This window comes from Muscardinus avellanarius (assembly GCF_963383645.1).
Source record: "Muscardinus avellanarius genome assembly, chromosome: 2".
Taxonomy (NCBI): domain Eukaryota; kingdom Metazoa; phylum Chordata; class Mammalia; order Rodentia; family Gliridae; genus Muscardinus; species Muscardinus avellanarius.
The window spans coordinates 163,228,246-163,252,515 of NC_137787.1; positions in this window are offsets into that span (position 1 = coordinate 163,228,246).

Below are 24,270 nucleotides of genomic sequence, written 5' to 3' on the forward strand. Positions count from 1 at the left end.
TATATAGTTTAAAACTTGCATTTATTCCTGATGCTGTAAACACTTAACCCAAAGCACTAACGTTACTCCATCATACAACTGCTGCTAAGAGGGCAGGACATTAAAGCTGTAATTACAGCGACTCTGGCTGAGGTGAGAACAATAATTTACACTTGGACAATTGCATATGTTTCTGATTTTGTGTTTCAGAATAAGAAATAGGTGCATAAGGTTTGACTCTACCCCTGATGCTTTCTACATTTTTTTTTATTCAGAACACATGGATACATTGCCATTTCAGAGATTCTCTTTTAACCACTTCACAAACAATTATAATTTTCCTTAAGGTTTTTGTGTCCAGGTTATGTTTATATCCAAATTATGATCCTCAAAATCATAAAAGGTGTGTTAGCTATTGATAACTCTAAAAGTATAATTATTTGTCATAAAACATATAAATAGTCCAATAGGCCCATTTGACACATGTTAGAGCATCTGACTAAATTTTACATGTTTTAATAGAAAAATTTGCTCCTAAACCTTAATTATATATTTGGTGTAGATAGTGTTAATGGCACTAACTTGAAAATTAGCTTAGGTTTTGTCCAAGACATGAACTACTAAATTTAAAAGAGCATTTTTTAAGTTATATCAACAAGTAGAAAATTTTCAGATGCCTTACGTACTCAAACTTACTTTTTAAAACTAAGCAGACTTAAAAGTTCTAAGGTATAACAAATAAAAAAAAACAAATCCCCCAATTGTGTTTATATTTCAAGGTTAATATACTAGGAAAGTATGGTAGAATCACATACTACAATAGTTCTTAAAATAATTAAGGATAAATAACAAGTAAAGTACAAAATAAAATGTTAAAAGATGTAGTTAAATATGTGTAACAATTTTTGAGTTAAATTGTATTAAATTATGAACTACAGGACCTAAAACATTTTATAAATGATTTCAAATATATCAATATTTAAATTAGAATATTGATGTTTCTGATATATTTTGAATTTTATTAGATTCAAAACTTAAGAAAAATGTATGAATATCTCTTAAGATAATATATAAGTAAAGCAATAATATAAAAAAACAGAAGCAACATAGTATATGATTTCTAAATAAGTACATTAATACAAATAATAAATCTCTTTGAAAAGGAATAAGAAATTCTACAGCAGAGAGTAGACAACCAAAAATGCTTCAGCCAATAAACCAAAGATTAAAAGGCATATTTGACAGAAATATTATGGATCCAAATATTCCCCAAATGTTCACATCTAAACAACTTACCTCTTCACTATATTTAGATGTAATTATTCCAGTAAACAAACACAAAGGTTCTCTTAGAGTTCTGAATTACTGCCAGACACTAAAAGTTTTCAAATATCTGTGTTATTTGAGTCTCGTTAAAATCTACATACTTGTCTTTAAAAACAGTAAGGAACACAAAACCTAGCCAAACTTAAACTGTAATTTGCAATATGAAAAATATATAGGCATACCTGCATACTTATAGGATATTTATATTTCAAGATTTAAAAGTACAACACTATAAATGTATCATAAATAAAATCTGAAGCCAGGAGTGGTGGTGCATGCTTGCAATCTCAGTATTTGGGAGGCTGAGACAAGAGGATCACAGGTATGAAGAATTTGGCATATTTATTTAAATACTTATTTCATCACATTACTATTTTGTTAAGAATATTTAAATAGTAGCATAAAATAAGATTGAATTGAGTACATTTCCTCCACTTTTATGTTTACCTAGTCATTTAGACTTAAGGCTTTTATTAATGCCCAATATTAATGTATATATAATATTATCTGTACTTTGTTAAAATATATTCACATATATTCTTAAAATAAGTCTTTTATAAAATACATGTACACTTTATATTACAGAAAGAGGTACAATTTTCAAATTCTTCTACAATTATTTTCTTTTCTTTTTGTTTACAATGTATCCTGTTAGCAGCAAAGCTTTTCCAATGAGTATCAAAGCCTCAATAAATTATAAGTAGTACAGCATGTATATGGATGAGCATATGAACCTATTAACAAGTCTGCACATATATTTGTGAATGTTTTTTTGTAAATACACATGCACATGTCTAAATATAAGTACATATGTTTATATACATGTTTTGTATATGTGTATGTTTATGCACACATATACATCCATGTATATACACATATGCAAACATGTGCATGATCATGCTGTTTAGATTGGAAAATGCAAAATTACAAACCTTACCAAAATATTTTACTTTATTATAGTAACATGAAGATCATTTTCTTCCTTTTCTAATCTATAGGCCTAAGTATATTTTTTTGCCTATAGTATGTACCTGCATATTAATGCATAAAGCAGTAAAATCTTGGGTCTTAGATAATCCAATGATTTTAATATATATATATATATATATATATATATATATATATATTCATCCACTCTCTCAACTGAACATTTTTTATAATTTTTCTAAATGTGATATAGATTTTTTTGAATTTGTATAGGATTGTTGATTCTCACTCTCCCACTCTAGGCCTACATGTACATGTACAAAGGAAGTTGCTCTTGAATTATCACTATTAAAATGCTGTTATTGCTTTTAATTTCCCCTGCCTTCTTCATTATCATTGTTATAGCCTTCATTATTTCATCCCATTAGTCCTCTTGGATGTCAATATATTCAATATAATTGTGAACTTTTCAAGCCTGACCTTCTTGATTTATTTCTGGAGGCTCTAAAGAGATCTTCTTACCTGCATCCTTCCAAAATATAAAATAATTGAATTGAAAGTGCATTGATGGAAAAACAGTTAACCTTTTGCTTTGGAAAGGGCTTCTTCATTTTGTAAGAGGAGCCTTTTAGTGTGTTTTTATAAATTTACTAAGGGTATATCTGAACAATGATTTCATATATCATCTCAAAACAGAACTCAATACAAGAATAAAAGTAACCTAACACTAGCCACTCTAGTTTCTCCCAGATTTAATGAACCACCCATTAATAAATCAGGTGGCTTCCTTCTATTAAAAACACATATTTTATTAGGAATTGATTTTAGTTTATTAATCTCAGATTTCTTACCAGTGTCAAAGCAGTCTAAATAGACACGTTGTGTTTATATAGTGACATAAAGTATAAAAAGTACTATTTTGAGAAATATCTGTTAACTAAAATATTTTAAAAACCTTGGTGAATCTCAAAACAATAATAAAATAACATAATTATATTTAGTAAATGTTTTTATTCATTCAGTGTCATATGGGTATAAATAATTTCTTATTAAGTAAATAGATTATAATGTTATTAATTTATGTTCAGTAAATTTCTACATTAGTAGTCTATAAATATTTAATTGAAATTTTCAGAGAATTTTCTTTTATTGTGCAACATTAAAGGATCTGAATTCATCTTCTTTCTCATCATGAAAAAACTTCTTGGGAGACCTTGTCCACACTTATTTTATCTCATTCTATCCTGTCATTTTACCTTGATGGCAGACCCTTTTTTATAGAAAATTTAAAGCTTACATTTCTTCTTTTATTTTTACTTTTATTTTTAATTGGTGCATTAAAGTCATAAATTTTAATGGGGTATCATATGGTAGAGGCATACATGCACACATCACTCATATTCCTTTAAAAACTTTAAAATTAGTTGTTATAAAATTAAAAAGAATGTTTAAAGAGTACCCAATATAAATCATATTTAATTTATAAACAAAGCCTCAGAGATTCTCACTGGGTCTTTCTGACCACTGGAATGTGGGTTCAAATAACATGAATCTTTGCAGTTTGTTACAGATAAACTCTGTCTTTGATTCTCTTTCTGTCTGTCAATGAGCCCATAGGAGGTACATGTTGAAAATGACAGTGCTACCTAATGGAGGCATCTGAATGAAAGAAACTGTCAGCTCACTGCTAATATTAAACAGGAACATTAGAACTCACCAGAATTAAGCTAGCAAGCCTATGTTAGACAGAATTGTTTGTTATTGTACGTGATTCATTTTAGCTTGTCACTATCAAAGAATGAACTTTTTGTCCCCTGGATGACCTTCATAAAACTGGCTATAGAAACAGTTATTTTTGTTTTGTTTTTGTTTTTGTTGGCTTCTGTTTGTAGAATTCAGTCCTTTTTTCTTCAACCTAGAAGTTTAAATCCAGTGTCACTAATTCAACAAATATTGATCATATGCCTTCACTGACAGCTATTCCTTGAGGGCAGGTATCATTAATGCTTAACTCTCACCTGTGCACACACAACCATGACTTGAAGGCTTGCTTGGCTCTAATTATAGCGTTCTAATATATTTTTTCCATCCAGATGACTAGTTACTTCAAAAGCCTGATTGCTTAATTTCTTGGGTTTCTTACATTTTTCAAATGATAAGGTAATATTCTGCCATCTTATCTCAAAAACTTGTCACCGTATTTTGGTTTCTTACACTTAACATGAAATCTATCCTCTTAGATTTTTAAGTATACAACATAATATGTTTACCTCAAGCTACAGTGTTATATCAACAGAATCTATTTCTTTTGCAAGAGTTAAATTTTGTACCTATGCAGAAAATCTTTATTTTACCATGCACTCTCAGACTCTGTCAACCAGCATTTTATTCTTTCCTTCTGAGTTGTACTACTTTAGATAACCTGAATAAGTGGACTTATAAAATATTTGCTTTAATTTGACTTGGTTATTTTATTTCGAATATGTCCTTGGGGTTCACCCATCTTGTCACATACTGAGTGATCTTTTTCCTTTTTCAAAGTGGAATAATATTCCAGTATACAAATATGCAACATTGCTTTTGTTTATTCACTCATCAATGAGATCTAGTTTATTTCCATCCATTTGCTGTTGTTAAGTAGTGCTGCTGTAAACATGGGTGTGCTGAAACTATTTTCCTGATTTCTTTTTCAATGAGTTTATTATCAGTATGTGAAAACACGACTGATTATTTTAATCTTGATTTTCTATTCTATAACACACACACAAACACACACACACCACAATATAATACTGCTATGAGACAATTTAGAGATTTCTGTTTTCATGCTATTTTACAGTAAAACACATTGATAATTCTAAAGAAATTATAAACCAAGCAAAATAAGAGTATTTAAGATAAACCTATGCCAACATAATAGAATTTTCTGCCTACAGAAAATATGAGCCATGCAAACTATAGTGCTAGGGGTTCAAAATCACAAACAGGAAACAGGTTACCAGAGAAGTTTGTGGGGTGGGGTAGTGGGAGTTGTATGAGATATTAAAAGGATTGATTTGATTTCTCAAAGTGATGCCTTTATTGAAGCAAATGACACACTTATTAATGACATAGGTTTCCATTATCTGATTAAAAACTTGACTTTACTGACCTGTTACTTTACCTTTGAGACTTAATTTCCTACCTGGCTAGCACAATTCTCACCACGTGAAAAAGAAGGTCGATGCTAATCAGAACACTTTTCACAAGGTTATATAAAAGGCTAGCTAATCCTGAAACCATTCCTTTTTTAAATAGAAACATGTTTTTCTCTTGCATTTACTTCTTAAGGAAAATAATGGTAGGTGTTTTCTTTTTTAAAGCTGGATGCAGCAAGTAAAATGTGTGAGTGTTTATTTTAAGTTTGGATTAGATGGGAAAACAGATAGGGCATTCAGAATGCCCTTCCTCACCTTGCAATGAATCTGACTCATAGGCAATTTATAGCAACACACACAGTTTTAAAAGTTGCTGCAGTAATAGTCAGCAGTCAAACTATTATAATTTAAACTAAGATGCCCCCAGAGAATACATTTTACAAGAAAGCTAAAATTTATTGAAAAACAATGCAAGTTAGGTTTTTCAATCATTGTATTTCCATTCCTGAGAAAATCAGTGGCAAATGCTTGTTAAGTTAGCATCCTGGTTGATGCTTTTGCTGTGCAAGTTAAGTGTTCAGTTTTAACAACGAAAGACAAGGTCAGAATAATATTGCTTTTTTGTCCAACGATAACATTCATTTTTAAGAATGTCTCCAGGTAGTTCAATATTTCACATCCTTGATGAAACATAAAAGTGTCTTTTCTATTCTTAAGGAGATATTCAGAAATATATAATATGAATTTCAAAATATAAAACATTGTCTAAATCATTCCAAATTAAAAATAAGTGTGTGACATACTATGGGAAATATAATCAGATGCATCTGATACACTGTGCAAAATGACAAACTAATAAAATAAAAATTTAAAGAGTATTTAAAAGGCAGAATACCTTTGCTGTGAATTCGCAGAAAAACATTTTCTTAACCAACTTTACTAGAAGAATATATTTAATGTAATGAGTATTATTTTAAGCTTTAACAAAGAAGTTATGATTGAAAATGGAAATGAAAAAGTTAAAGACTATGAACTTTCAAAATATTTAACATTCTTCTTTTATGTGTCTGCTGTAATTTGTGTTAATGTGAAAGATAAACATTCAGCCTTCTTTAGTTAAAAAGTCTTAGTTTAAACTATATTCCCAGCATCTTTTTAGTATTCTCATTTTGTTCTATGTTAAACAGATAATTTGGATGATAATTATATAATCATATTTTAGTGGTGTATATTTTAAGAAACATTCAGTCCTTTCTTTGACTTGTGAGTTTATTACAAGCTTCTATAAGCATTTTGTGTCATGTTTGAGGAAACATACAAACAATGTAAAATTTTCAACAGAAACAGCAAGTATTAATTGTTAAAAAAGTATTAAGAAATCAAGCGTTAAAATAATTAAGGTTTCCAAGGAAATGCAACTTCAAATTCACCATAATTTCTTTAAAAAAATTAAATGCCTCTTAAATTTTTCTTCCTAATGAAGGTAAACAGGAGTAGTTTGCAACTTTTGAAACTTAAAATAGGAAATGACAACCAGAAATTATATATATTTCACTGAACTTTATTTTTAATGCGATAGTAAAGATTTCTTTAAATTTTTGTATGCACAGTCAGTGATTTTATATGTTTATATATTTGTTATCCTGTAGTATATGAAGTGTTCTTATTCTGGTTTTACATCTAAATGTTCTACATAATCATTGGGTTATTAAGTTTTCTAGTAATTCCCAGATAATAACCCTTTGAGTAAATATATCTCTGCTTATTAACCATTCCGCTTATTAACGATTTTGTCCTTTAATATTTAACCTCCTTCCAAAATTTTACATATACTAAAGAATATTTCTACCAAAGTATTTCTGTTCTGTTTTTAATTTTATGTTTTAGGTTTGTTATAATTTTTTAGTAGGTCTTGCTATAAATTATGAATAAAAATTAATATAATTTTACATTATATTTACAATATTTAGTTGTTGCAATGGTCTGTTAAAGAACAACTTCTGTTTTTCATTTTATGTTTTAGTTTTTTTATAATTTTGAGTAGGTCTTGTTATATATTTATATATATTATGTTATATATTTATATATATATATATTATGAATAAAAATAAATATAATTTTAGATATTTCATTACCTAATTAGTATAAAATTTTTAACATAATACTTTAATAAACTTTCTTTGGTCTTGTATCTTTGAAGACATAGTGTTATTACTTAAATTTATTTAATAATTTGCTTCAATTTCCCTTTTTGATTTATCAATTAACATAAAAATGTTTCCACATTTTGGTCTTGTTTTTTTTTTCTTTGGCTTAAAATATTTGTTAACATGTATTTTGCAGAAAAATAAGCAGAACACAGTCTATAATTTTCAAAAGCAATGAGTTATATTTTTAAACTAGTTATTCAATTAATACTATGCAATGCAATTTTTTTTTTCCATATAATGAAAGGCTGTTACATGGGTACTAACTAATTTGAGGGCTCTGGGTATAATTCAATTATAAATGTCTTGTCTAGCATGCCTAAGACCCTGAATTTAATCCCTAGCACAGTGTTGGGTAGATAGATGACTTGTATATTTAGACAAAAATATAACTAAAATAAATTTCACAAAATTAAAATATTTAACTAGACTTTATTTTTCCCCTCAGATTTTTAATTTTAATTATGACCTTAGGAGTTACAAATTTGTTGCAATGGTATGGTAAAGAACAATTTCAAACTTACATTTAATATGATTGAGTCTTTAGCAGTTTACAAAAGTCTCTAGGGGATTGACTGCAAAATGCAACCAGGTTGGAGAACCTGTCATCTAGGTTAATCAATTTTGTATCAAATAAATTTTCATTTTTGTTGTTATAATGTACAATATTGACTACAATTTAAAATAGTAAGTAAAATAATAATGTAAGTTTTATAACTTAATAGTGTCAAAACTAGTCATCAGATTTTGATTGCAGTTTAATATCTAAATCTAAGGACAAAAATAAAGATGTCAAGGTTTGTCACAAGTAGATAAATTAGTAAATTTAAAAAAAAAAAGCCAGGCATGGTGATGCACACTTGTAATCTCAGCATCATGGTCATGCACACTTGTAATCTCAGCATTTGGGAGGCTGAGACAGGAAGATCATGGTTCATAGACAGCCTTAGCTACTACTTAATGCAGCCCTTTGCAACTCAGTGAGACCCTGTTAAAAAATAAAGAATAAAAAATATGGCTGGAGATGTAGCTCAGAGGTAGAATGCCCCTGGGTTCCAACCCTAGTACTCCCCAAAATAAAAACAAAACAAAAACCACACACACACACACACACACACACTAGAGGGTAAAGTTATCAGTACTTTCTCATAATTCTGTTAAAAGTTCAGTAGATAAGCCAACTGTTATTTCAGCATTTATTGCAGGCTAATATTTTTGTTTTAAAATATATTTTCATATCATCTGTCTTAAAAATTAAGATACTCTAACAAAATAAAAAAAATTTAAAAATGACAATTTTCTGGACACATACAACCTTCCTAAATTGAAACAAAAAGATGTAAAAATTTAAAATGACCAATAGCAATTAAAGAGATTTAAGCAACAACAAAAGGCCTACCATCAAAATAAAGCCCAGCACGAGGTGATTTCCCAAGTGAATTTTATAAAACCTTTATAGAAGAGCTAATGCCAATACTACTTAATCTATTCTGTGAACTAGAAAGAAAAAAGATTCTCTCAAATACATTCTAAAAAGCCAACATCACATTTAGACCAAAGCCAAATAAAGGTAGCTCAAGAATAGAAAACAATAGGCTTGTATTATTGATGAGCTTAGATGCAAAACTGCTAAACAAAATAATAACAACACACATTAAAAACCACATCAAGAAAATCATACATCATGACCAAGTAGGGTTCACCCTAGGGATTCAAAGCTGGTTCAACATACAAAAAAAATCTATGTAATTCATCCATACGCAGAACAAAACACAAAAATCACATGATCATTTTGATAGAGACTTAAAAGGCACTTGACAAAATTCAACAACCATTTATGCTAAAAGCACTGCAGACAATTGGAATAGAAGAAACATACCTCAACATCAACATGATAAAGGCAATAAACAATATGCCCACAGCCAACATCATATTAAATGGGTAAAAACTGCAAGAATTTTTCCTAAATACAAGAACAAGACAAGATGTCCATTATCACCACTTCTTTTCAAAATAATACTTGAGAATTTAGCTAGAGTAATAAGGCAAGAGAAGAAAAAAAAAGAGAGAGTACAAACAGGAAAAGAAAAACTAAAATCGCCGGGCGTGGTGGCCCATGCTTGTAATCCCTGAGCTTGGGAGGCGGAGACAGGAGGATCGCGCAGGTTCAAAGCCAGCCACATTGGCTTAAGTGATCCTGTTTCCAAATAAAAAAGTATATATAAAAAAATAGATCTGGGAGTGTTGCGCGGAGGTAGAAGGGTTTTCCAAGAACCCCAGTACCACACACAAAAAAGCAAAACTAAAATCACCTCTATTTTTTGATGACATGACACTATACTTAGAAGACCCAATAAACTCAACTAGAAAGTTTATAGAACTGATCAACAAATTCAGCAAAGTGTATCAATACAAAATTATAATTTAAAAAATTACATGGTTTTCTGTATGTCATAAATCCATTGAAAAAGAAATGGAAGAAGACCTTAGGGGATGGAAAGATCTTCCATGTTCTTAGAATAAAATATCATATAAATGACCATTCTTTCAAAAGTGACCTATATATTCAAGGCAATACCCATGAAATTACCAAGGTAATTTCTCACAGACAGAGAAAATTAGTCCTTAAACTTAATTAAAACAAAACAAAACAAAAAACAGAATAGCCAAAATAGTTCTCAGCAACAAGAACCATGCAGGATGCATCAAATACTTGATTTCAAACTATATTACAAACCCACAGTAATAAAATCAGCATGGTATAAGCACAAAAATAGACACATAGACCAATGGAAAATAATAGAAGACCCAGAAACAAATCTGCATATTCACAGTCAACTGATTTTTGACAAAGATGCCATAAACATACACTGGAAGAAAGATTTCTCTTCAACAAATGGTATTGGCAAAACTGGTTAACCATGTGCAGAGACTGGAACTAAATCCCACTTTCTTGCCCTGCAAAAGAGTCAATTCAAGATGAATCAAAGGCTTTTAAGTCCAGAGACCTTTAAGCTCCTTGATAAAGCCATAGGTCCAACATCTCAAAATATAGGCACAGGTAAAAAGTTTCTCAGCAAGACCCCCAAAGGCACAAGAAATTAAAAGACAGATCAATAGGTGGGATACCACAAAACTGAAGGGCTTCTGTACAGCAAAAGAAACTATTAAGAATCTCAACCATGAGCCAGGCAAATGGGAAAAATTTTGCCAATTTGGGTATCTCGCTTTAGTTGTTTCATAGTAACTTTTACTTATGGATATGGTATAGTTTACTGTTATTGCTATAAAGTAAATTATTATTATACCTCTAATTTTCAGTCATTATAAATAATTTTTCAATGGTTAAGTTTGTTTTGAGGTAGTATAGGAGAAATAAAAGAAATAGGGAGAATACATAAAGAGAAATCAAGGAAAATACAAATTTAATATGGAAGCCTGTGGGCTGGAGGGCTATCACAGAATTATTTTGGTGAGACATAATTCATTCTTTTTAGTATTGTTCAGAAATGATTTTGGAAAAATTTTGTGTATTCTTGACATACATACTGGCCCTGTATCTTTTCTTTTATACAGGGGAAAATACATCATTATTAGAAGATTAAAGACAGATGTCTATTTCATAATTTGACAGAATATTCCATTAAAGAGTTTTCTTTTTTTTATTGGTGCAATGTATTCATACATCATATGGGATAAAGAAAATACTTTTGTGAACATATATGCACACATCGCCCAGTTAGCCCCTACCCGATCCCCACCTCATTCCCTCCCCATCCCTCCTTCCCATGCTTGGCTTAGTGGTTGACATCTAGTTTTATAGCAATTTATCCAATATTAACGATGATAATCTCACAAAACAGTTTCATTTGTCTGATACCAAGCTTTTGATGACTAAAGATAACAGTTCAATATTTCTTTTTGCTTTCTTTCTTACCAGAGAATATTTTTTTCTTTCTTTTTTTTAGGTGAAGCTATCATACATTTATTTATTTATTTTTCAGAAAAAATTTATCCTGATATGGAATATAGACTCTAGATACCCAAAACAATCTTGAAGAAGAACAAAGCTAGAAGATGTATATTTTCTGATTTCAAACCATATAAAACTACAATAATTGAAACAGTGTAGTACTGTTCTAGAGGCAGATATATAAACCATTGGAGTTAAATAAAAGCCTAGAGATAAATTCTTCCATATATTGTCAAGTTATTTTTGACAAGGTTTCCACGAACATTTGGTGGAGGAAATACTAATCTTTTAACTAAATATTGTTGAAAAACAATAATTACATAAAAAAGAATAAAATTGGACCCTTACCTAACACATATACAAATATTAACTCAAAATAGATACAAGACCTAAGTATAAATCTTAAGACTATAAACTTTTAGAAGAAAATCTGGGTCATAAAACCTCACAACATTGAAATTGGCAGTGATTTCTTGGATATGATTTCAATGGCACAGGCAAGAAAAGGGTAAATAAACTCCCTAAAAAATAAATAATATCCAAAAGACAATGTAAACAGAGTTAAAAGTTACTGATAGAATGGGATAAAATATTTCCAAATGCTATATCTGAAGGTATATTAATATTCCAACTAGAAATCCTAAAAATTAGCAACAATAAAAGCAAACAATACAATTTAGAGATAAGTAAAAGACTAACATAAATAATGAATCTCCACAGATAACCAATCTTAGTTGTCTGTTGGATGGAAAATCTTGTTTCTCTGGTTCTGGTGTGTGTTACCTATTTCTTCTTTGTAGTTAATCTCTTTGAGTATTTTCTCTAGCGCTGGTTTTGAAGACATAAATTCCTGTCTTCATAAAGTTTCTCTTTGTCATGGAAGCTTCTTATTTCTCCATCTAACTTGATAGAAAGTTTTGCTGGGAAGGAAATTTCTGGCTGGAAGTTGTTTTCTTTCAGAGTTTGGAATATGTTACTCCAAGCCCTTCTGGCTCTCATGACTTGGTTTGGGAAGTCTGGAGTGATTCTAATTGGTTTACCTCTGAATGTCACTTGGCCCTTTGCTTTTGTTGCCTTTAAGATTCTCTGCTTGGCTTCCACAGTGGTCATTTTGACAATTATGTGGCGTGGGGATCCTCTTCTCTGATCCTCTCTAACGGGAGTTCTATAAGTTTCCTGGACCTGTGTATCAACCTCTTGCTCTATGTTTGGAAAATTTTCTGCTATTATTTCCCTGAAAAGATTGTTAATCCCTTTGGTTTCACCTTCTTTTCTCTCCTATATTCCAATTATTCTTAGGTTAGCTCTCTTAAAATGGGCCCATATTTCTTCAATGTCAGATTCCTGCTGTCGGATTTTTTTTTCTAAATTAGAAACAAAGCGTTCATTTTTTGAATGATCATCTTCTAAGAGTGAGATTCTATTCTCCATGTGGTCTAATCGGTTGTTTGTACTTTGAATTGAGGCCTTTACTTCATTAATTGCATCTTTTATCTCTCTTTGGCTCTCTCTGAATTCTTTTCAAACACCTCTATTATTTCTACAGTTATTTTCCTGATTTGATCTTCTATAAATCTCTGAATTTCTGTTTTATCAGGTTCTGATGTTGTGGGGTTGTGGGCATTCATTGCTCCATTGTTATTCCTCTTTCCCATGATTTCAGAAGTTTGTGCCTTCTCTGGGTTCTTCCCTGGGTCACTATGACTTCACTTAAGGTGCTGTGGATCTCGAGTCTATGGTATCTCAGTTCCCACTACTCCTTTACTGGGTTGAATCACAGAGTCTCAGACCCTGGGAGTCAATCGAGGCTGCTTTAGACCATGGGGGGTGCCAGGTTGGGCGTTCTCCTATGGTGTAATATCTCTGCCACCACCACTCCCCCACTGGGTCAAGTCCCTGGGAGTACAGTACTGGGATTTCTCCTATAGGGGCCGCAATTTGACTCACTGTTGTTGAGTGTGCAGATGGAGCTGTCGTGGACTCGGTGAATTCATTGCTGCTGCTGCCGGTAGCAATATGGCGCCGCTGCCGCGCCCTTAGCCATGAGGCTGGCGTATTTCTTTTCTGTTTCTGAACTTCACTCTGAGTCCCTGCAGGGTGCGCTGAGCCCAGCCCCTGGGAGCTTTAGATGCTCCCTGAGCCGAGAAATCTGCCGAATCCCGCCCGGCTGTTCCGCAGCGGCTCACCTCGGCTTGCTGTCCGCCGCTCCTCTCTGGAGCTTGGTGGGCTGTTGAGTGAGTTGGTCTGGTGCTGTCTCGTGAACTCGCTGCTGCCACCAGCAGTAAGGCACTGCTGCCGCGTTCTCGGGCGTGAGGTCGGCGTATCTCCTCTCTGGTTTCTGAGCTCCTTTATGAGTTCCCTTCCTCTCTGGAGCCTGGTGCTGAGAGGCAAAATGGCGCCTGCCGCTTCACGCCGCGGCTCCGGCTGCAGCACTGTGGTCTGGTTTCTGGTATCTCATTTTTCCAGCCCCCTTTTTCTCTGTCCCTTAAAATTACATTTTTTGTTTCTTTGCTGATGGTGTTTTCTGGCTATGAAAGGTGCTGATTTTGTGGTAATAGAGATTGGTTGTTAGCAGGACTCGTAAACCCTGTTTTGCTCCATCGCCATCTTCCCGGAAGTCCCATTAAAGAGTTTTCTGATGGAACAATCCTTGCTTATTACTCTAGTATAATGAAATGACAGTAACAATAATAACAACAGACCTTAAGTTTTCAAAGTCAAATGTAATGAAGACATTTAAATAAATTACGAAATTTGTCTTTTTTCTATGCAGCACAATCTCCTTGAAATGAAGAAATAAAACATGAAAAAATTTTCAAAAATAAAATGATTCAAAGTTAAAGCAAAAAAAAAAGAGACTCAATAAAGCAAGGAAAAGCCTTAAATTAGTGTTTCCATTTACTCTTCTGCTATAGAATGAAATGCTAATAAAATAACAGAGAGGTGGCGCTTTTAAAAGATTGAAAACTGTTGGAATTCAGGTAAAAATATTAGACTATATCATTGTGAATTATTTAATAAATGGCAGAATCAGTGACCTAAGTTTTGGTACTAGTGTAGCTGACAGCCCTAGAAAACCCACACAGTAAGATGAATATTTGTCCCTAATATAATTTCAGTTTATAAGTCATTTCCCTAAAAAATTGAAGTATATTTGCATACATTTTTAGACTAGAGTGCATCTTGTTTTAGGCCATAAATTTGTTGGATTACTTATTGAGAAGTTATACCAAAGAAAGATAATAGAGAAACTTATCAATAATTTAGAGAGTAAAAATGAAATTTTCAGAAACATTTTTGACCACCTGAAATTTTATCCAATTTCAAAAGACTGTGAAAAGTCTTTGAAAATTTCCAAGACTTCTAGAGATAAGGAAACAGGCATGAGTTGACAGAATTATGGTACTAGTATATAAAAGTATATTGACAAATTTGGTACTAGAGGACAGGACATTAGAAATCATATAAGGTTTCCTTACTTTGATTCAAATTGAATCTCTATAAGACAACTGATTTTTTTCTCTAAAACTTCTCCAGAGTTTTTGACACCAAAATTTTCTGGGGTGTGTTTAGGGGAACCAAAAAGAGTCAGAAGAAGTCAGGTGATACTGTACTCAGAGACATTGCAAAAATAAAAAGAAAAATACACTCTTTTCAATAAAAAAGAACAAAAATAATTAAGTTATTGCTATATGAGTTTGAAGAAAAGCAAGTTTCCAAAAGAAAATTTTTTCCATCTTTGCTTTGGATATGTGTCAACAATGTTAGATTAAAAGAATATACAGGAAAACACATTGTAAATATTTGAGCTCCATCCCTACTTTCAACTTCAGGAGATAAAAATATATATTTATTTTGTAAAAACCTCTTAGCTTTCACTTTATGGTCAATAAGAGAATAAATCATGTATCAGTACATGAGAAGGAAAGAAAGAAGAAAGGGGATGATAAAGTAGATATTGTAAAAGTGGAGTGCAAAAAGAAAGAGAAAGTAAAAGGAAGTTGAATAAGGAAAACAAGAAGGTAAACAATTGGTAAAAAAGAAAAACTAGCATATTTTCTATTTTCAAATGTAATGCTACTTCATTTCCTCTCAACACCCTACAATAAATGACTGCATTCCTTTTTTTTTTTTTTTTTTTCAGTACTGGAGATGGAACCCAGGGTCATTCTACCTCTGAGCTACACCCTTATCCCTATTTTTCAATTTTTTTAATAATTATTTATTTATTTATTTATTTATTTATTATTTATTTATGGTACTAGTATGAAACTCAGGGGCATTTAACCTCCAAGCTATACTTCCAGCCCTATTTTTAGTCTTTTTTAATTTTTGAAACAGAGTCTCACTGAGTTGTGAAGGGTGAAGTGCCTTTCTAAGAAGCTGAGGTTGTCTGCCAACCGCAGTCCTCCAGTATCTGTCTCCTGAATGCTGGGATTACAAGCATGTGCCACCACATCTGACCACTGCATTATTTTTTAAAGATTTAACATTACATATATATGTCTTGAAATGTCGTATAATATGGAACCTGGCCTTAAGATAACTTCATTTAAATTAAACATTTGTAAAATGAAATGTGCTTAAATAGGTTAACAGGCAGAGAGAAAATAAGGCAGATAAAAGGTAGCAGCTAGGCATGGAGTCATTTTCAGTAGATGGTAAATAGTCCTGTTTGACAGAGATTGCCCTCCTCTGAACAGATTTAGCTGCTGAAAGTTATGAAGCTCTACTTCCTTCCATATCTATATGGTCTAGAGCTCTTCCTGGGATTTTAATGCCACATGGTAGAATTATTTAACTCTTGTGTATGTCAATATTTTTCCTTGTAATGTGTCCCATCACAAAGTACTCTCCATCTTGGGAAATCCCAAAAAGTCTGATAAAAAACAGTCCACTTTTTATTCAAGCAAAAAAAAATTTTTTTTTTTTGCTTTTTTCTATATATTTAGTGTAACAGGCTGCTACTATCTAAGGCTCCAACTTGCTTTATTCTTGTCACCTTTTTTCATTTCCAGGATTTATCCTTCATTCTGCATTTGGTAGCATCTTTTTCTCAAGAAAAAAATAGGCCATTAGTAGGAGATCATCATCTCTTGAGTGTGTCAAAATACTGGACTTCCCAACACAAGCTTCTGGAAAATGCTGATTTCTGTACATAGCCCCTCACCTGATCCTCCTATAAAATTATTCTTGCTTTTCTAGAGAAATAAAAGAAGGTCTAGAGGCCTTAATCTTTATCATTCTCAGGTTGTAAGCACCCTTTAAAAGCCAATGTTCTTTCTCCCCAAATCTCATCTCTTGAACATTGGTTTTCCCATGTGACAAGCTTCAAAATTTGTGTTCACTAACACATGATTAAATAAGAGCTTACTTGTTTTACATGAGCCCTTATTTGGACTTTATATAAGCAACTGAGTATGTATATGAAATCAATAATTTATCGTCCATTCTAATAACTGTCAATCTTGGATTATTTTTAAAGCAAGATACTTTAGAATTGCATCTTTGAAAGCTACCAAGATTACAATTGCCTATTTCCTATAAAATACCAATATTGGAATCTGACAGACAGGGGAAAAGATAGTACACTGCAAAACAAAAGGAGCAAAGAAAAAATTCACTTTAAGAAGCTCTGACAGATGCAAAATGCTTCACACCCATTGCTGTGTGATGTTTAGCATATTGTCAATTAAAAATGCTTAAGAAATACTTAACAAGACAAATCATCACAATGAAAGTCTAAGAAAATAGTTTTGCACATTTAACTTTAACATATTTAAGTAAAAGTAAAGTTTATTTGCTAAAGCCATTCCTTAATTACCTTTTTTCAAAGATTCTCTTTTCTAATGTTTGTATTTTACTCAGGGTAAGAACATTTCATTGTTCAGTGTTTCATTAACGTATGTTAATATAACGGATTAAGTGAGGGTGTGTTCATTTTTATTTTATTAGCTTGTTAATTTTGCTAATGCCTCGTGGAATAATTTATTTTGAACCTAATCATTTCCAGAGAGTATGGGCTATGCATATTAGAAAGACAGTATTCAGATACACATGCATAAGTATCTGTGTATCGTATTTTCTATTTTAAGAATAGGTGGTTAATAAATGCTAGCATAGAATAACACCCAGTGGAGACAGAGGTCCCTGAAGGAATATACTAACTCTAACCCACAAAGGTTGCAAAGCTTATACAGAAACTATTTTGCCACAGCATAGTCACTGTTTTTGGCAAAACCATTTGTTAGGTGATAATGTGTTGGTTGGGGGGGAGAGCAGGACACTGCCAGCAGTGCTTATAGAGGTAGGATGGGGTTTTCTAGTCTAATCCTAGATTGAATGTGGTCCTGCTAACCACGATTAACTACAATATTCCTCAAGCAATTTTAATAATTCAGCTTACTATGAGGCTTACTAGATATAGCTATGATTAACAGTGCGCAGAGACAGAAAAAAATTGTGGTGTAAAATGAACCAGCCAAATCTTTACAATTCTTTCAACAAGCAAAGTGACGACTGAATAAACAGATGGGATATAGGTGAGAGAGACCTCTGATGACAGAGATTGTCTTGGTGACAGACACTTGTTTTCACTTGTTAATTCATTTCATTTCATTCACTCATCTACCCACCTAATCTGTGTTTGTCCATTCATATACAAGGGTTTGTACTGCATATTGTGAACACACTACAAAGTGCCTTTAACATATATCTGTCAGTCAGTGGACTCATCATTTTTATATTATATTATAAATATGTCTGTATATCTGGAAACATGATCTTACTAAGGAGGTTTACACAGAAAAGTGTATTTTTTTTTATAAAAAAGGCCAACTTTTCTGTTTATTAACACAGGCTAGTATTGACATTTTACTGTAAGAAAGTCACAGAGGGTTATTGATTAGTGTCAGTAAACAGACATTCAAAACAAATAGAAATCTCTGGTGCTTACTTTTAAAATCGTTTTTAGAGCTATTTATATTGCAGGTATAAAAAGCAAATAAAGCAGGAAAGGAAGGAAGGAAGGAAGGAAGGAAGGAAGGAAGGAAGGAAGGAAGGAAGGAAGGACCAGTTGATATATTTATTAAACAAATATTTTGACTCATTTGTCCTTCTTTCCATATATTTAAAATGCTACTCTTGAAACCTTAGTTAAGTGATTCTCATATTATTATAAATCCTGTTTATCCAAGTTGTAGTCATGTTTATGAATTTCTAGAAAAAATTTTTGCTGGTTGACTACTAATATTTTAATTATAATACATTCTAATGTGGCATGTGCCTGATTTCTCTCCAAATCACTTTATCCCTTATTAAGTCTATAATAACTGACAGTTCTCAAGGGTATGATTCAACTCAAAAATATCATATTTAAAACAATTTTTACATTTATTATTCATAATTTTCTTTCTGCATTGTTTCCTTACCTTTACTATCAAACTTTCTTTCTTTTTTTTTTTTTTTTTTTTTTTTTTTTTTTTGCTGGTCTGGGGATAGAACCCAGGGGCATTTGACCTTCGAACTACAACCCCTGCCCTACTTTTTTTATTTTATTCTTTATTTTGAAACAGGGTCTCACTAAGTTGCAGAGGGCCTCACTAAACAGCTGAGGCTGTTCTCAAACCATGATCCTCCAGTCTCACCCTCCCAAATGCTGGGATTACAAGTGTGCACCACCACGCCCAGCTCCTAACTTCCTTTTTAAAGAAGAACATGTTATAACTTTGAAAAAGTTAAGATGCTATATTTACCCAGAGGTTGAAATGCACAGAAAAAAGTTTATAATGATCCCTTTGTTCCACCCTGTTATTAAAGATAGCTTTTATTTCCAGATCAGATATAATCCAATTTAGTGTGTGTATTCATTCACCTATTAATTTTAGCAAGACTGTCAAGAAGTCTATAAAAATTAGTTTACTACTTACAACAACTATACTCTGAGATTATAGTATAAATGTACATTTATTAAAACTAAACCAGATTTAACACAGAGGTATAATGATTGTTGTCAAATAACAAAGACAAAAATTGGGTATAGTTTTGTTGCACATGAGAAAAGATTTGATGATGGATAACACACGTCATAACATAGTGTGTGTGTGTGTGTGTGTGTGTGTGTGTGTGTGTGTTGATACCCCAAAAATACATTAAGTGCTCTCCACACCAATTTTATTATGAGCTCAATTCTGAATCCAAATCTAGCAGCAGAAAGTGTCTTCAGAAACAATTCTGCCACCACAGTGCCTTGAACTTTCATTATTTTATTGAAATATCTAAATCCCATTTTTTTTACACCTGCCAATCCAGATGCCTCACAGGCAGCGAGAGTGTACAGCAGCAGAGAAGTGGCTGTGCAGGCAATGACAGCTGGGGTGAAAGTAAATAGATTTCCCATGCAGGATCTGCAGCTGTCAGCACTGTCAGTCTACACGCTCATGATAAGCACACCATTTCAAACCTTTGGTGAGACTTTGCCTAGCCGTCTTCTGACATTGTTTAATCTCACAGTGCTTCATATATTTCATTCTGGCTACAGCAATGTGCAATAAGTTCAATAACTATTTCTAAACTCTGAAAAGACTGCTGTCCTACCTATCATAGAATTCAAGTGATCTTCCACTCCAAGAAACCTTACATGGAGAATCCCTCAGGGTCCCATACCTATCCCTTTTTGATGATAACTATATTGTTTAAATTGTCGAAGGAACTTACACAACATATGCCTTTCGGTGCTGCCGGTTTACGGGGTTTTGTGTGTCATTTTATTTAATTCTGATCATGACAGAAAACTCAATTTTAATATCCTTCTCTCCAGTTTGTGCCCTCTATTAAGGAGGCTTAAATATACTCTGACCTGTAAGAGGATTTAACCCATGAATTCCATCAACAAACATCTATCTTTCCAGTCTCAGCCTCCTTAAGTACTGGGATAACAGGTGTGTACCACCATGTGTGGCTCTTTTTATTTATATTAAAAATAATTTTGACATGGATGCTTGATGACAGGTCAGCCATACCAGGGTGGCTTCCACTTTTAAAAATTCTTTACCCCTGCCGGGCTGGTGGAGCACACTTGTAATCCCCGTGCTTGGGAGGTGAAGACAGGAGGATCGCACAGGTTCAAAGCCAGCCGCGCTGGCTTAAGAGACCCTGTTTCCAAAATTAAATAGATCTGGGAATGTAGCCTGGAGGTAGAAGGGCTTCCAGGAACCCCAGTACCACCAAAAAAAAAAAAATATTTACCCCTGACAAAGATATAGCTTGCTCCTTCAATATTACAAGTTTGTAAGTGATTTCTTCCTGAACTCACATATATACTCACTTATAATGTTGTGTGGCAACCCCCAACCCCACCGTTCTGATACGGATTTATCTCTCTTTGATTTATCTCCCTTTAACTACAATGGACAATCTCTCTTTTTCTTTATTAGATTCTCCTCATACTTTTATTCTTAATTGGGATACTCCAAAACTCAGTTCTTGAAACTGTTTATCTTTTATCTTCATTCACTATGTGGAGACTCCACATTTTACATCTTTCAGCAGGGCATCACCAAATTCAAACTTGTTCTGTTTCCATATATTTCAAATTTAACACATCTAAGATAGAAGACATTATTTTCTCTGTTTATGCATTTATTGGTGCATTATAGTTTCACCATGAAGTATCATCATGAAGTCCACAGTGATAGTGACATATATGTACACAGCACTTGGTGAGCTGAAGACATTATTTTCAAGTCCTTTTCCACCAAACTAATATCCAGGTGTCTTCAATATCTTCATAACAAGCCTCTCTCCACTCTTCGACATGTTCATCGGAAATGTTGCATCTTTCTGAGGGTTTTGCCAGAAGCACACTCTGACCTTCTGCGAGTACAAGAATTTTATCTAAACACTGACCTAAAGCAAAAAAGTAAGGTGATAAAAAGAATTGTAGCATATGAATATGAGCTTAAAGTCAACTTTTTAAAAAAGTCTCCATGTTAGGGTCTGATCATCTCCATGTTTAGATGTAACAGTCTGCATGTTTAGTTATGATACTAAGTGCAGTTTTTCATGTGAATACTGATGATGAGAAGTTTGAAACTGGACAAGAAAGGAGGGATAATTTGTTTTGTTTTGTCTTGTGTTTGTGCTGAGGTTTGAACCCAGGGGCATTCTACCTCTGAGCGAATCCCCAACCCTATTCCATTTTTTATTTTGAAACAGGGTCTCACTAAGTTGCTGAGGCTATCCTAACTTCTAGGATCCTCCTGTTTTGGCCTCCTGAACACTGGGGTTATAGGCATGTGCTATCTCACCAGGCTGAACAGTTTTTTAAGCAAATGGGAGACTAAAGAGAGTAGAGAAATATATTATGAATTTGTAATAATTTTATAGTATTCTTTATGAATAAAACTTTTCTTTTTAAAAGTAAAATAAACTCCTCACTCTAGGTTAAAAGTAAAGTAGTTACCTTCTGTTTTTTTAAAGATGTGGCCTATGAGCAGTGAATTTACCTAACCACTACCATCTTCTCATTTTATCTGCTTCACCTTAGCCTCCTTTTGATTCATCAGCCATACCAGGGTGGCTTCCACTTCTAAAAATTCTTTACCCCTGACAAAGGCATAGCTTGCTCCTTCAATATCTAGAAGTTCGTAACACTCTCATCTGTAAGAGATTTCTTCCTGAACTCACATACATATTCACATATAATATTGTGTGGTAACCCCCAACCCCACCATTCTGTGGTCTCTTTATCCTATTTTTCTTTTCTTTGTATCATTGACTATTGATAAATTGTATCTCGCTCTCTTCTAGTCCATAAGCTTCTATGAGGAAGAGCTCCTTGTGACAAAAGCAATGTCTGAAATTCAACTCATATTAATTTAAATGGATATTCAGCAAATCAATATAAATATATACATACACACACACACGTGTGTGTGTGTGTGTGTGTGCAAATACCATAAAAAGCCAGCTATGGTGGGACATACCTATAATCTTAGTACTTGGGAGATTGAGACAGGAGGATCACAAGTTCAAGGCCAGCTCAGCAACTTAGTCCCTTCCCAACATAGTGAGACTCTGTTTCAAAATAAAAGTTAAAAATAAGGTTAAGGAGTGGAGAGCAGATATAGAACACCTCAGTTCAAACTCCAGGAGGGCAAGTCAATAAATAAATAATTATATCTTACTAATTTTAAAACCTTTTTGCGTTGAATATCTAGAGAATGCCTTGGTACTTTTTAAAAAAGGAATAAGAGAAAAAAAGAGAAGGCATGAACTGAACACTGGTTTTACAGATAAAATTAGCAACTGCTGAAAATAAACTGGTGAATAGCCTCATTGATTTCACTGTGGCTGATTTTTCATATGATGACACTTTTTTGACAATATCTGTCAGCCCAGGATAGATTCACCTGATATTGTAGACTAGGTGGGTGGTCCTGTATAATACAGGGTTTCATAAAATGTATTTGTTTTTATAGTTTTGTGTATATTTTTAATAAAGAAAAATAAGTTATAAAAATATGTTTATATTTTCAAGGACATTTAGATGCTTTTAACAAACTGAAGATACACATGCATTTTATATGTTATTTAGACAGTCTTTAGTTTTAGGCCAAATAAGATCATGCATTTTTTAATTTTTAAAAATTATTCTTTCAGCCAGGCATTGTGGCGCATGCTTGTAATCCCCGCGCTTGGGAGGCGGAGACAGGAGGATCGCGCAGGTTGGAAGCCAGCTGCCCGGGGCTTGCTTATGAGACCCTGTTTCCAAACAAAAATATAAAATAGGTCGGGGAGTGTAGCCCGGAGGTAGAAGGGCTTCCAGAAAAGAAAAAAAAATTATTCTTTCTAGCTGGTGGTGGTAGTACATGACTGTAATCCTAGTACTTGGGAAACTGAGACAGGAGGAATGCAGATCAAGGGCAGTTTCAGTAAGTAAAGAGATTCTCATCAACATAGTGGGATCCTGTTTTGAAATAAAAATAAATATAGGGGTGGGTGTAACTCAGAGGTAAAATGCTATGTCTGTGGGTTTGATCACTAGTATCATAAACATACCAATAATTATCTAATCAATTAAATGTGAAAAATTAAGATGAAAAATACATTGAATACGAATATACCCACAAATCCCCTTCATAAATTAAGTTTCTGTTAATGTTTTTAATCTATCAACTCTACATTTTCCAGAATTATTTAAAGTAGATTCCAGTCACCTTGCTATTTCATCTGCAAATATGTAATGCTTTTCTCTATCAAAGGATTGTATTTTTAATGTAAGTATGTTGTAGATTCTTTATAACACTTGATAACCAAGCCCCATTTCAGTATCTCTAATTGATTTTTTTCTCTTTATTGTTGTGTTCAAATTAAATATACACAGGGTCATTGTGTTACAATCGATCATTATGTCAGTTAAGTCAGTACTTTTATAAACTAATAAAACTGTGTAGGACTTTTTAATGGACAAAGCTAGAGAAAATTATTTGAGTGGAAGAGAAGAAAAATCATGATATTATATTAAATTTTTATACCTTTGCTTACTGTAACAGGATTTTCTTTAACTATACTTATTTTATATTTCTATTTTCTCTGACATAAATTGTGGTTACTTAAAAATACTGATGTAAATATTTACATGCTTCATTTCAAAATATACCTACACTATTTTAAAAAATCAATTATATGTGGAGCAAATTATTGAACTTTGAGTTTTTCT